The 14,804-nt window shown below is 41.8% G+C and overlaps 1 pseudogene; it reads right to left on the reverse strand.

Moving 5' to 3' along the window:
- Positions 1 to 7,294: 7,294 nt before the first annotated feature.
- On the reverse strand, positions 7,295 to 14,576 carry LOC141419399 (protein FAM156A/FAM156B-like; annotated as a pseudogene).
- Between the last annotated feature and the right edge of the window lie 228 nt (positions 14,577 to 14,804).

Below are 14,804 nucleotides of genomic sequence, written 5' to 3' on the forward strand. Positions count from 1 at the left end.
ATGAGTTGCTTTAGTTTCTGTTTATCAAGGAAGGAATTTTTTCTCCTTCAGTTATGAATGAAAGTTATGCTGGGTAGAGTAGACTAGGTTTGAAATCATTTTCTTCTAGTGCTTGAAGTACCTGCTGCCATGGCCTGCTTGCTTTTATGGCCTCTGTTGAGAGATCTGCTGTTATTCTGATGGGTTTGCCATTATAGGTGAGTTCACACTTCTCCCTTGCAGCTTTCAATATTCTTTCTTTGTTCTCTGTACTCAGTGTTTTAACTATAATATGCTGTGGAGAGGTTCTATTTTGGTTGGGTCTATTTGGAGTCCTAGAGGCCTCTGGTACCTGGATGGGCATCTCTTTCTCAATATTTGGAAAGTTTTCTGCTACTATTTTGTTGACTATGTTTCCTGTGCCTTTAGCTTGCAACTCTTCTCCTCCTTCAATGCCCATGATGTTATGTTTGGTCTTTTAATGGAGACTCAGAGACCTTGCATATCCCATTCACAGTTCTTCATTCTTTTTTTTTGAACATCAGAAACATCTGATGTTTCTGTTCTGTCTACTTTGTCTTCAAGCCCTGAAATTCTGTCTTCCACTTGATTCGGTCTGCTGGAGAGGCTTTCGACTGAATATTTTTATTTGACTTTAAGGAGCTTTTCATTTCCAGACCTTCAATTTGGTTTTCTTTTATTCAGTCTTTCTATATCTTTCTTGAATTCCCTTTTTGTGTCCTCCATTGTCTTCCTTATTTCATTTAGCTGTTTATTTGTATCCTCCTTGAGTTCGTTCAGCTGTTGTTTGTATCCTCTTTGAGTTCATTTAGTTGTTTCTTTGCATCCTCGTTAAATTCATTTAGCTCTTTATTCATATTCCCTTTGATTTCATTGACTTGTTTTTGCATGTCTCTTTCATCTCATTGATCGTTCTAATCATCATTCTTTCGAGGTCAGAAATTGAGATTTCATCCCCTTCACTATCAACCAGATCCTTTGTCATGTGATTGCTTACCTTTGAGGAGTCATACTTCCCTGCCTTCTCATATCTCTTATGTCTCTGTTTTGAGATTTACTCATTTGTAGTTCATTAGTTGGCTGAGAATTTTAGTCACCTGAAGTCTTTCCTTTGAATCATTTTCTATTTTATGGCAGGACTGGTCAGCGGCTAGGTTTTTGTGCCATTTCTCGCCACTGCCCTGGGGGTATAGCTTAGTAGTGACAAACTTACCAATTCAATGCCAAACCAGCTATACATCAAGTAGAATACCATTTGTGGTATTATCTGTGTAACCTATCACATAATATGTGAAGGGGAGTAGTGCATTTGTATGGTACACTGAGGGGGTGGGTTAGAAAAATAAAAGTGGCATAGGAGTTAAAACTCAAATTGTAAAAATAAGGAGGTGGGGGAGGAGATGAGGAAGAAGGAAGATAGGGAGAAGAGGACAGGGGAGTGAAGTGTGAGGGCTGCAGGTAAACAAAACCCTAGCGTATAGAGATACAGTCCAATTGTTGTGGACAAGGGTGCTATTGGCAGGGATTGCAAAAGGATAGATAGGTTGACAGTAGTTAAGAAGGAGGTAGAATCAACCACCAGTTGAATGGTTTCTGAGCAAGAGATAGTAACAGTGAAGAAAAAGAGGAGGAGAAAAAAATAAAAAGAAATGAAATGAAAAACTGAGAAAAATTGGCAATATAAGGGATCAGCAAATAAAACGATACATAAATTTTTAACAAGTCAGTATTTTGTCCATGTTGAGGAGAAGAGTGGCTGTCTTCAGTGCTCTATCAGTATACTGGACACATCCCTCTAATCTCTGGTCCTCAAATTTTGTCTACAGTTCTCTTGTTGTGTTTGCTCACGTGTCCCCTCAGGGCTCTGGGTTTCGCAGGTGTAACTTGGAGAGGGTGGTTTCAGTCAGAATTCGGGCAGTTTCAGGTGTGTGATGTAGCCATTGTGGGTCAGTTGTGGGTTCTCTGAACACATCTAGTGGGTTACAAAGCACTGTGCAGCTTTCATGGCCTTTTCCCTCTTCGGGGAGTTCAATGGCTGCCCTGGCTTGTCCATAAAGAGACTTTGTCCCCTGCCCTTTCTACCTACACTTCCACTTTAATGATTCTCTTGGGGAGTGAGGAGTCTATAGCTCCTGTCACTTGTATATATATGTACATTCCTGGGTTGGGTGGTAGGTTAAGGGCTCTAGCTAGCTGGCCAGCTCACCTCAGTGCCCTCCTTGTCTTGGGATAGAGACCTGAATGCTGCTGAGCTCTAGTCAGCTAGTCTGTTCACTCCCTGACCCTGCTTTGGATAGAGATACTCGACTTGCCTAGGGAGTGTGAGGCTCTGAGTTCAAATAGCAGTGGTGTCAAAAAAAAAAAAACCCAAGAGATACTGGGCTGAGTATCCTCACCTCTCCCCTGCCTGGCTGATCTGGGAACCTTAAATCACTCCACTTAGCCGAAGGCTTTCTGGGGGAGGGGGGATCAGATTCAGTGTGCTTAGCCAAAAGATTTCTTGGGGGTCAGATGGATTTGCTCTCGTGTGTTTTGCTGGACTGTGTGGTAGCCCTCAGGACTGAAACCAGCTAGCTCATGATTGGTCTGCTGACTGGTCTGTCTGGTCTCAGTGGTAATGGGAATGCCATTTTCAGTGGTTGGCTTATTTGCCTGCAAGATGGCCCTTTTGAGTGGCTTTTATGGGATGCAGTACAGGTCCAGACAGAAAAAAAAAATAAAGCTCAGGTGTGGGCTTGTGTTGGAGCAGGTCTGGGTCAGCAACCACACGCCTGCAACGTAACTGAGTTTTTAGAGGCTTGGTTAGAAGTTGCTAATTCTAGCTATGGTCTGTCTTTACACGAGCTCCCTCTTTTTTAGCCTGCTAACTTGCCCACCCAACTTGCAGCCAGGGACCTGAAATGTTCTTTCAGATTCATGGAGACTCGGGAAAGTGGTGCTTGTCAGCAATCTGCCACGTTGGCCTCTTCTGAACCTATATCTTTTTGATATGAATGAGGCTCAAGGGCTGGTTCTTTTTTTTTTTAATTTTTATTTTTTTATTATTGATATGTGAATACAATGCTTGGGTCATGGGCTGGTTCTTTAAGAAACCAGATTCCTACTTCCAGAATTTCCAGCCTCAGTTCCTGTCTCCTTCCCTGGAGCTATATTTTACAACACCGTATCATTTGGTAAAACCGCAATTTGTGTAATATACGTCGCTTCTCATTGTTTTTCTCTCATTTCTGTCTAGATTCAATAAGTTGAAGTAGTTCCAAGCAGACAATAGAGTGACAGGAAGCATAACTTGCAGTGGAGTTGTATTAGAGTTCTCCAGAGGAAAAAAAAAACCAATAAGGGCTGTAGCTATAGAAGGGGAGATTTATTATGAGAATGGGCTCATGTTAATTACAGACTCTGAGAAGACCCTTAATCTGATCTGTCTGGGGGCCAGATAGTCAGGAAATCCAGTAATGTAATTCATATTCAGCTTAGTGGCCTGAGAACTTCTGTTACTGATAGTGTAACTCCAAGTCTGAGACAGAAAGCTTGAGAAACCACGTGAGGCAGGGGCACTAGTCTTAGTTCAGGAGTAAGAAAAACCTGAGAATCAGAAGCTTTCACGTCTGAGGGTAGGAGAAAATGCATTCTGGGTTCGAAAAGAGAAAATGTGCCCCTCCTCTGTGCTATTTGGGCCCTCAAAGGATTTGATGATGAATCTTTAGTCAGTCTACTGATTCAAAAGCTAATCTCTCCTGGAACAGTGCCCACAAACATACTCAGAAATGTGTTTTACCAGTTGTTTGGACCAGGACAGTTCACACACAGCATTAATTAATTCTCAGAGGATTCATACAGGAAGAGAGATATCATGCAAGCAGGACCTAAATCTCAGTGGGGAAAAGTCCCCCAAACCCTGAAAAGGTCAGGACAGACAGCTGCTCTGGGCAGGGAATTGCCATGAGCAAGGGAAGCGCATTCCTCCATGTGGTGGTGTTGGCAGAATCTTCAGATGATGAGTGCAACCAGAGAAGGTTCCCTGGAGGAGAAATCAGAAGTATGTCTTGAACATGAAAAGTAGTTTGTCCATGGAAAAAGAGTATACAGCAGAGGAATCTCTCATGTGCAAGGGTAGGCTGCATGAAAGCAAATGCTGTGGAATAATACTCTTCTTTCCAACTTTAGTGAGGTATAATTGAGAAAGAAAAATGGTATATATTCAGGATGTTCAGTGGGCTGATTGGATATACTTTGGTATATGTAGACATTGTTAAATGATTACCACACTCAAAGCAATTACCACATCCATCACCACACACACAGCCACACTTAGGATTACTCTTTTAGCAAACATCAGGCAAACAATACAACATTATTAACCATGCTCACCATGCCCCACAGTATATCACCAGAATTTATTCTGGTGTTCATGTAATTGAACACTTGTCCCTCTAGATCAGCATCTCTCCCCTTTCCCCCACACCCAGCCCCTGGAAACTACCTCATTGGAAATTTATAAAAACCGCTTTTGCTCATTTGTCTTTTAAATCATTTGGAAAAGAAAAAGAGGAGTTGCAAACCAAAACTAAAACTATGATACCTCTGTAGTTACTTTTTATCAGTGGTCTTTATTTCCTCATAGGGTTTCAAGTAGCTGCTTAGTGTCTTTTCATTTAAGCCCAAAGGACTTCCTCAGCATTTCTTGTAGAGAAGCTCTATGAGTGTTGAATTCCTTCAACTTTTGTGCATCTGGGAATGCCTTACTTTCCACTTCATCATGTTTTTAAGGAGAATTTCGCCAGGTATAAAATTCCTCATCAACAGGTTTCTTTTTTTTCTTTTTTTCGTTCTATGCTGAAATCATGTCTTCCCACTGCCTTGACCTCTGTGGTCTTTGATGAGAAACTGGCTCTTATTGTTATTGACGGGCATTTGTATACCAAATCACGGTGCTCTACGTTGTATCACCAGAACTCATTGATCACGTAATTGGATGTTCGTCCTTTGTGACCAACATCTTCCCACTTCCCCCACACCCAGCCCTTGACAACTACAATTCGACTCTATTTTTGTGAGTTTGACTTTAGCTGCTGCAAGTGAGATCGTGCAGCATTTGTATTTGTGTGCCTGGCTTTTTTCACTTGGCATAATGTTCTCCAGTTCCATCTGTGTTTCCATAAATAAAGAAAATTCCTTCTTTTGTGGCTGAGTAATATTCCACTGCATATATGTCACAGTTTCTTTATCCATCCCAATGGTATGTAATACTTAAGTTGTTTCCATATCGCGGCTATTGTGTATAGTGCTGCAATAAACACAGGTGTGCAGATATCCCTTGTGCCTGCTGATGTCATTACCTTTGGGTATAAATTCAATAGTGGGATAGCTGGATCATGTCTTAGTTTTATTTATAATGTTCTGAGGAACCTTCATACTGTTTTCCCCAAGGGTGTACCAAATCATGTTCCCACCAGGTGTACACAAGTGTTCTGTGGGAGAATCATCAGAGTGACTGAGTATGAGGCCTCTGACAATATCAGAAAATGAAGGGAGAGCACTTTAGAGCCTAGGTGCCAAGGCGTGATACTCGATCTTCAACCTGGGGTCAGTCAAGGGCTGTAGGATAATGTCCTTGTACTGATAGCCAGGTACCATCCTCTCCTACTCCCACAGGAGCCAGGAAAACAAGACGACTCTAAAATACAAGGTGCTCCTCAGTCTCCAGGTCCTTTCTTTTTCCCAGGCACATTCAGTGCTGCTCCTGACCCCTGGGCAATCCTGTTTGTTGTGCTGCTGGGAAGATGTGCCATGTGTTCCTTCGGGTCCTAAAATAAGAACTTCTCTTGGAATTCCAGTGTTAGGAGGAAGGCTCTGTCTTGACCTACCTAGGGAGGAGGAGAAAGCCCTCTGGAGGGCTCTGCAGGGGACTACATTATGAGAATACAGCTCTATTCCTAGGAGTGCATACCTTTACAGCATCCTGGACCAGGACTCAACTCCAGCCTGGACCAGTGATGACAATGACACGCTCTCCGTGTGCTCCAGGTCCGGACTTGGGGGCAGGAAGAGGAAGCTCATTTAACCTCCTCAGCAAATCTGTCTCTCCCCACCCCTCAGTCCAGCTGTTCCCTCTAAGGAACCTGCATCTTTTTCTCTTGAAAGGTTGAGGGGTGTCTGTGTGCACCCAGACACCAGCCCTCAGTCTCAACAGCTCTGCCACTGGCACGTGACTGCCTCTGGCACAGTCCCCCACTTCCATCCTCTCCAGATGCTTCAAGGGAGCATCTTGTGCCCACTTGTACCCCACCTAGTTAACTTCATGCATGGCATTAGTAGAAGTGACTGACTCCCAAAGAGCCTTCAGCATGAGCCACCTGTTCTCAACACTAGCCACCTTCCATCTCCTCAAGGTCTGAATGGCTTTGAGACCACTAGTTTCAGAGTCACCAGATGTGGATTCCAATTCCAGTTCCCTGACTCACTGGCTGGGTGACTTCTTAGTGTTCCAGATTTATCATCTGCAAAATAGGAATGATAATACCCAGTATTGTATGATAGAAGTACAGAGAGTCCCAAACACACTTGTCATTCCCATACACCCAAGGTTTTTTGGATGGTTGTATGGAAGGACTAAGAAGAGAAGACACAAGTGGAGTGGAGGTGGATACCACCGATCACTAGATCTGCAAATATCTTGGACCCAAGCTCCCCGTCTCTGTTTTGACCCCTTGAGCAGTCCTTTATTTCTCCTTAACAGCCTGCATCCTGAGCCTCCCTTTATAGACAACAGTTTACTGTGGCAGAGCCTGTTAATGGCTCCCCAGTTTGGTGGGATTATGACTCCCTGGCTGAAATCTACATGATGAGCTGCCCTTCTGCTAACATGGTCTTGTTAACAAGTTATAGCCAGTGTGATGTGTGCACAGACTTTGGCTTTGGGTCTCTTCTTCATCTTAGAATTCCTTTATAAACAAATTTACTGAACAAAAAAGGAAACATAAAATGTTGAGGATCAAAGTTCAGCTGTCAATCTAACAAGGTGATCTATTTTAACTACATATATGTAAGTTTTTCCTTTAAGGATTGTACAAAGATAATAGCATTATGATAAATAACAGTTGAATAGTAGAAACATTATCATAAACAAATCAAATAAGGTATTTTCTGACCATTTCTAACTTTTTCCTACTTGGCATTATTTTGATTACATAACGGTACTTAAGTTGAAAGGCTGATGTTCCAAGGAAAACAATAATTTAAGGATATAAAAAATTATGCAAGTGGACTTTCCTTAATAGCATGTACTGTAAGCCATAGATTTCAGAATATGTAACAGTAGTGTAATTTAAATTATTGCATAGTAAAGGTGATTCACAAAAATTTATTAATAATTTCTAACACTTACTCAGCATAGAATAATATCTAAAAGCTACATCCATAACCCAGCTCTGCCAGTGGTTATCTCTGTAAGCTGGGAATAGTAAGTAGACAACTCAGAGAAACCTTTTTCTCTGAAATAAGTCATATAGTTCTATAAGGTTACTTTAAAGTCTTTGCATTTTGTTACATACATCCTACTTGATTTCTTTGGATTTCTGCTGCCTAAATTAATCAGGAAATGTACACAGTAAATAAAAGTTCACTAGTCTCATGAGAAGCAGCAAAGGAACACACACATTTCAGGAACATACATTTATGTTTACTTTTTTATTATTGTTGTGCTGGGGGGTACACTGTGACATTTACAAAAGTTACTGCAATATATCAAATATATCAGACCTGAATTCACCCCCACCATCATTCTCCTTTACCTGGCCACCCCCATTCCTCGAATAGTTTCCACAAGTCTCATTTTCCCCCTTACATACATGTGTATACAGTATTTGTACAATATTCACCCTCCTACATCCTTTCCCCAAATCTTCTCCACTCCCCACTCCCACTGGTACCAACTCTCCAGACTGTTCTGCCCTCCTGAGCAACATGTATTTTTTTTAAACAGACTTGATAGTCCTTTTGTAAGTAAAAATCAAGGTATGGCTATAGGACAAGAGGAAATATCTGTTATAATTAATATACTTTGTTTACTTAAGACCTCATATTTGTATACACACATACACATATATAGAATAATGGATATACACTATATATATATGTATATATACATATACATATATGCATAAAACACACCGTATCTGGCTCTTTAAAGTTGCACTTAATCAGCAGATTGATTCACATTCACTGGGTGGTATCATCTGTGGATTTCTGGGTAATGTGTAGATTTCTGTGTAGATGTGAATTCAAGATTTCCTTGGGCCTCTCTCATGGTCTCTCATTTCTCTTCAGTAGTTTCTTTTTTTGATGCTGAGGATAAAACCCAGCGGCTTCTCACATGCTAGGCAAAAGTTCTACCACTGAGAATATCCTCCAGCCTATCAATTCCCTATATGTAAAAGAAAAAATAGAGGCTGGAAATACTAAAGAGAGCCAGAGCTGGGGATGCAGCTAAGTGGTACTGCCTGCCTATTGTGTATAATTCCTTGCACACACACACAGACACACGTGTGTGTGTGCACAACACACAATGAATTGACATCCTGACATTTAGTACCCAAATTTTGAACTTCTTCATATCAATTTTGTCAAATACTATTGTCTATGAACCATGACATGCACATCTTATAAGGGAAGTAGAAGCTGAAAGATGTAGTACACAATTCAACTCAATTTTTATTTTAAAAAGAGAAAACTGAGTTTTACAATTCAGTTGCTAATTCAGAGGATTTAAAATATTATGAGGCATTGCTTTTTATTTCTTTTGGAGGGGGACAATACTAGGGTTTCAATTCAGGGTCTTGCGCTTGCTCGGCAAGTGCTCTACCACTTGAGCCATGCCTCCAGTGTTTTCTGTTTTACTTCTATTGCAGGTATGGTGGCATGCCTTCCTGCTCTGGGCTAGCCTTGGACTATGCTCCTCCTACTTTCGTCTCTCACATAGCTGGCACTGACTACAAGTGTGGTCATCACATGGAACATGTGCCTGGAGATGGGGACTTATAACTTTTGACCCAGGCCGTGCTTGACCTTGATGCCTCCCGAAGAGCTGGATTACACATGTGCCCCACCGTATCCAGCCATCTATTTTAATCCTTTGCCTGAATTTTTCCCACTCAAGAAAGCAGACTTCCTTTCTAAACACTTCTCATGTCTTTCTTTGCAAGAAATCAATGAAAGTGTTCTCTCTGACAAAACTGCCCCAGGGGAACAAAGTAAAAACTTTCCTAATTTAGAGTGTAAACATCCTTAAATGCCAGGATGTGACAATTAGGATATACTAGCAACCTGCTAAATTTCATAAAAGCTGTCACCAAGATGGTCATTTTGGCCTTTTTTTGTGTTGGTCCATGTGAGGTAGTTATCAATGTTATTTTAGTCTTCATCAACTTCATCATCACCTTTTAAAATAAATATTTGTGCATAGCATTATGTTCAGAGGTTGAAAGAAACATAGAGCGTTAACAAGGGTGATAATGAGACCACTTCATTTGAGAGGTTAACAAAACCATGTATTTAACCTTTCTTTTCTGTCACTTTAGTTTTTTGGAGGTAAAATGCTTTTACCACAATATTCACTGTTTTTAAAGTGTATAGTTCAATGGTTTCCAGCATATTCACTAGCTTGTGCATACATCACCACTAATTCTGTAATACTTTCATCACCCCAAAAAGGAATTCCTGATCTGGGGATACAGCTGAGTGGTAGAGTGTTTGCCTAACATGCACAAGGCCTTGTATCACTCCCCCCTCACCAAAAAATCCCCTCCTTATCCAGAATCTGTCAGTCTCCATTCTCTTCAGTCCTTCTAAACACTAATCTATTTTCTATGTATTTGCCTATTCTGGAACTTTTATGTAAATGGAATCACAGAATTTTGTGGCCTTTGTGTCTTGCTTACCATTTTCAAGGTTCATTTCTATTATAGCACGTATTGTATGTCATTCCCTTTTATTCTTCAATAACATTCCATTCTATGGACATGCCACATTTTGCTTATACACTGACCAGTTTCTGAACATTTGTGTTGTTTCCCATTTTCATGCTATTGTGAATAGTGCTACCATGAACACTCGTGTATAGGTTTTTGTATAAACATGTTTCCAGTTTTCTTCGGAGGACTAGCTGACAAACTGGTGGTTCATATTGTAACTTTACGTTAAGTTTTTGTGGAACTGCCAAAACACTGGAAATGGCGAATTTTACAGTTAGCCAACAATGTACCATGTCTGCGATTTCTTTATACTCGTTATTGCTCTTTTGTGTTATAGGCAACATCCACGTTATCAAGGTGGGAATGAGATAGTTAATAAGGTGGAAGGTAAGCTCCTCTGCAGAACAGGAAGTACTAACTCCAGTGTCCTGTTCTTAGGTTTTTGTTTTGTTTTTAGTGCAGGGTAGAGTAAAAAATGCATTGACCTGTTTCTGTATTCAAGACGAAATTCAAAAAAGAAAACACTGTAGTCAAAAACCTTCTCCATTGTGCTTTCAAAAGTGCACCTACAAGAGTGTGACATGAGAAAGTACCGGGGATTCAACACTTGTTAAACTGAAGTTTGTCCCAATATTAGGAGCCTGTTCCTATCCTGTAATAAATTGGACTCTTTCAAATAAGTTTGTGATTTCATGCCTAGTGAAACTCCTTTTCCTTTTTCAACACATAGTTCAAAAGTCATGCCCTCTTGGAAGCTTTCCTGGGTTCTCTGGGCTTGTGATCATTACAAGGGGCCATGGAGTCACACTTTCTCATTCTTTAATATGAATGTCTGCTTGATTTATATCCTCGTGTTCCACATGAACAGGAACTGAGTCAAATTCACCTCATTCTTTCTCGAGAGGTCAGCCCAGTGCTTGGCACATTCAGCAAGGTTGTTGTGATGTAAGTGGAAACTCTAGAAAACACTTGGGTAGAAATGGCCCAGGTAAATATGGCAATGAGTGCCAACAGTTTTTGGCTGCGATTAATCTTCCCCTGGAATCACTTTCTTCAAGTCTGCTCCTCACATGGGCTCCCCAAGTTGATGTCCCCCAAGCACCCCATATTCCTGTCTCTTAACTCACTGTCCCAGAACTCACTGACCAAGGCCTCGTCTGGAGCTTCCCCTGAGGTCCTGTGCTTCCTGCTGTACCAGGGGGCCAAAGAGTTCTGTTACCAGTCTCTCTTCTGGCTCTGCAGAGGGTTGTAGCCAGTCACCTGACTCCTCACAGGACACCCAAAGCCACTGCCACTCCCTGCCTTGCCCCCGACATGCTCTCCTAACGGCTCTGTGGCAAAAGCTCAGCTTCAAGAATACACCCCAGAAAGCTTGCATTGAGGTTGTAAAAGGGGAGGAGCATATATTACTGCTCCCTTTGGCACAGGCTGCAGTACAGACTTAATGGTAATAGCCAGAGCAGCCAGTTTGGCCCCAAGATGGAAGCTGTATGTAGAGGAAAGCCGAGCAAGAAGACAGTGTGGTGCCACTATACAAGACACGGGCTGCTTACATTTGCACACTTGTATCTAAGGGAGGAATAAATCTCTGTTCAGGCTCCTCTTGTTTCTAGCAGTGACTCATGAGCACATTTGCCTGTTGTCCTCCCCACCAGATTAGAGGCCTCTGGGTCTGAACTAACTAGTGTTCTCCCTGCTTCAAAGGGGCCAGACACATAGTGAGCTTTTGTCAAATGAATGCATGAATAATACTTAGAAAGGAGACGTGGATCACTAGAAAATACTCTGTAGACACGTTATCTCTAGGAAAGTAAACTGTATTTCCAGAGGATTCCATATGATGGCCAGGGACGGATAATTGGAGTTTTTCAGAGAAAAGGATGATCGCAATTGTTAGGGTGAGGCATTGGTACCAATTACTACTGGCATATCTTTCTTTAAATCTAGATTCTATATGTGGGAGAAAACACATAGTACTTTTATTTCTGAGTCTGCCTTATGTTTTTAACATGGCGTTCTCCAATTCCACCCTTCTCCCTTTACAGTTTTCTAGCTATTGGACACCCCACCCCACCCTTGATGAACCCTTCCTCACTGGGGTTATGAATTATCACCCTTACATTATTTAGAAATCACAAAATCAAACGCTGGAGAGGAGTCATAGAAACTGGAGGTCGCATATATTGATGGCAGCGTGTAAAGTGGAACAGCCGAGGAAATGAGGAAATACGTTGGTCCTTCCCCTGGTCACCAGGGACAAGCTTGAGTGATGCTAAGTGTTTCTGCTTTGGTTAGGAGACCTATGGATCTCACCAGTGAAGTGCAAATGTGGGTAGGAGTTGTAGATTCTGGTTGCTGAGTTTCTAGATATGCAGCAATGGGCCAGGAGCCCTCTTTTCTCCCAGTGCTCACACCTACATAAGACAGGGATCTTGTCTCAGTGTCCAATGTTCCAAGACTGTGGGGCAGGCAGTGGAAACTTCTTCACATGCAGTCACTGCCAGGTCCTAGAAACACAGGGCTCAGTGGGGACTATTCCCAGCTTTGGCTGCACAGGTCCCTCGGCTGTGGGGTACAGCTGAAGATCTCCCTTAAATTGAGCCAGGAAAGTGAAGTCACTGGCAGGTTCCAGAGCCACAAAGCTGTTCATATTCTATGTCCAGCTCTAGACACACAGGTCTAGAGCATGTGAGTGGATGTGGGGGATGTCCCAGAGATCTCACTGGGAAAGTGCAGACACTGGTGGGTCACTGGACACCAGAGCTTGCAGTGGACTTTTGCCAGCTCTGACAGGTCCTGAGGCTCATAGGTAGACAGAGTAGCTCTCCTGAAGGTGGTGTCAGGAAATGCAGGCTAAATGCAACCACCAATTTCAAAAGGAAGCACCTTCTATTTTCCTCTGAAGTGTAGAACTCACATTTCAATGCATAAAGTTTATAGGAGATTTGTGTCAAAAGTTACTCTCCTGGGCCCAAACTGATACCCAGTGTAGAGGAAAGGCTTCTGGGGCTTGCAGATAGGAGGATACAGGGCAGGGCCTTCTGATACTCAGAGGAGTAAGCTCAGACAATAGGGCCTTTCTTAATAGGGCTCTCAGTTACAGCACCATATGAATACACTGGTATCAGCTGGTATGAATACAGCTGGTACATCTCTGGTACCAGCTCACTCTTCAAATCACAGTTCTCTTGTCTGTTTAGGCTATACGTTCACAAGTTCTTACAGACATGTGAACTTAGGTCCACAAAAACAGCTTTCTTCACAACAGCTTTGTGTGTAAGAGCCAAATTCTGGAGACCAAAATGTCCATCAATAGGTGAATAGGTAAAGAAATGATGGGTGCACCCAAAACCATGGGATGATAACATAGCAATAAATAGGATTGAATATTTTCTCTTTTGTATGGTGCTGAGGATTGAGCCTAGGGCCTCACACATGCTAGGCTTGCACTCTACCACTGAACTGTATCCCCAAGGAATAGACTTATGATGCACACAATGAATTGTATCAAACTAAGGCCAATGGAAAAGGCCAGCCCCCACAGGTCACCATTTTGCATGATTCTGTTTTGCAGAAATTAAACAATTAGAGAAATGGAGAATAATTTATGTTTGCCCCAGCATAGGGTTTGAGGCTGGCTGTGACTACAAAGGTAGCGTGTGATGGAACAGTTTTGAAACTTCATTGCAGTGGTGGTTACAAAAATCTACACATATGATGAAGTGACATAGATCTATCCAGCCCATTGTACCATTATCAATGTCCATGTTTTGATATTGTATACTAGATATGTACGACGTAAGTATTGTGTGAAGGGTGCTCTATATTCACAGCTTCCTCTGCATCTATGACGATTTCAAAGTAAAAAAGTGAAACACACATACACACACAATCTGACCTAGTGCTTCTCTGAGCTGCAATGAAAAGGAAAGTAAGCATTCTGCAAACAGCCAGGTACAAACACTAGGTACATGTGCTACACTTTATTGGTGACAAGGTGACGGAGGAAAAGCTCAAACCTAGGGAAAGATTGCTATATTTCTGGAACTAGATTGGATTGCCAGTTGACTGGATTCTTTGTCATCAGGCTGGAAGCTCTTCCTCCTCACCAGGTTCCCAAAATGAGCTGGAGATTTTCACATCATGACATTACCTGTTCTGATCTTCCTTCTTCTGAGGATGACAATCTCAGAGGTATTCTGTCCATTCTTGCATGAGACTCTGAAACATCCTCTTGTGTTTTTGCTGCCACAGCTTCCTTCTCTTCAGTCTTTCCACCATCCTTTCTTGCACAAGAAGGGCCTGGGTGGTACCAGAGTTCAGTGTCAAGTTATTGAGGTCTTGTGTTAGCTTATCCCAGGAAGAAGAATGAGAGGTTGCTTTCTTCCTAGTTGAGATCCCGGGAATACTCCCCATATATTTCTGGCAGTAGCAGCATTCACATTTGAATCTCTTCTTATCTGTATCACAGGGGGAAGAGTATTTTGCTCTTTTGGCAACCTGATAAGGTACAGAGGCCTTGAATAATTTGTGTCTCCTGTGTTCCACTGACTTTGTTTTCATTCGAGCTGATCTTGAACTCTCCCATTGCTATTCTTCTTCCATCATCTCAAAGAAGAAAGCATATATTAGAAACACAAAGAGTCTAGTGAAAACATGTCATGTCTTCTACATTCCTGAAGCACCTACTATACACGGCTACACACATTTAAGGAAGAGCCCCTTGTGATTTCAGCAACTGTAATCTGTACTTCTAATTAATTAGTTTAGTCATTTCTTTAGATTGGCACTAAAATAAGCAAAGACGTGGTCAGCACATTTGGAATAGTGGCT

The sequence above is a fragment of the Castor canadensis genome, chromosome X, assembly GCF_047511655.1.
Source record: "Castor canadensis chromosome X, mCasCan1.hap1v2, whole genome shotgun sequence".
NCBI lineage: Eukaryota > Metazoa > Chordata > Mammalia > Rodentia > Castoridae > Castor > Castor canadensis.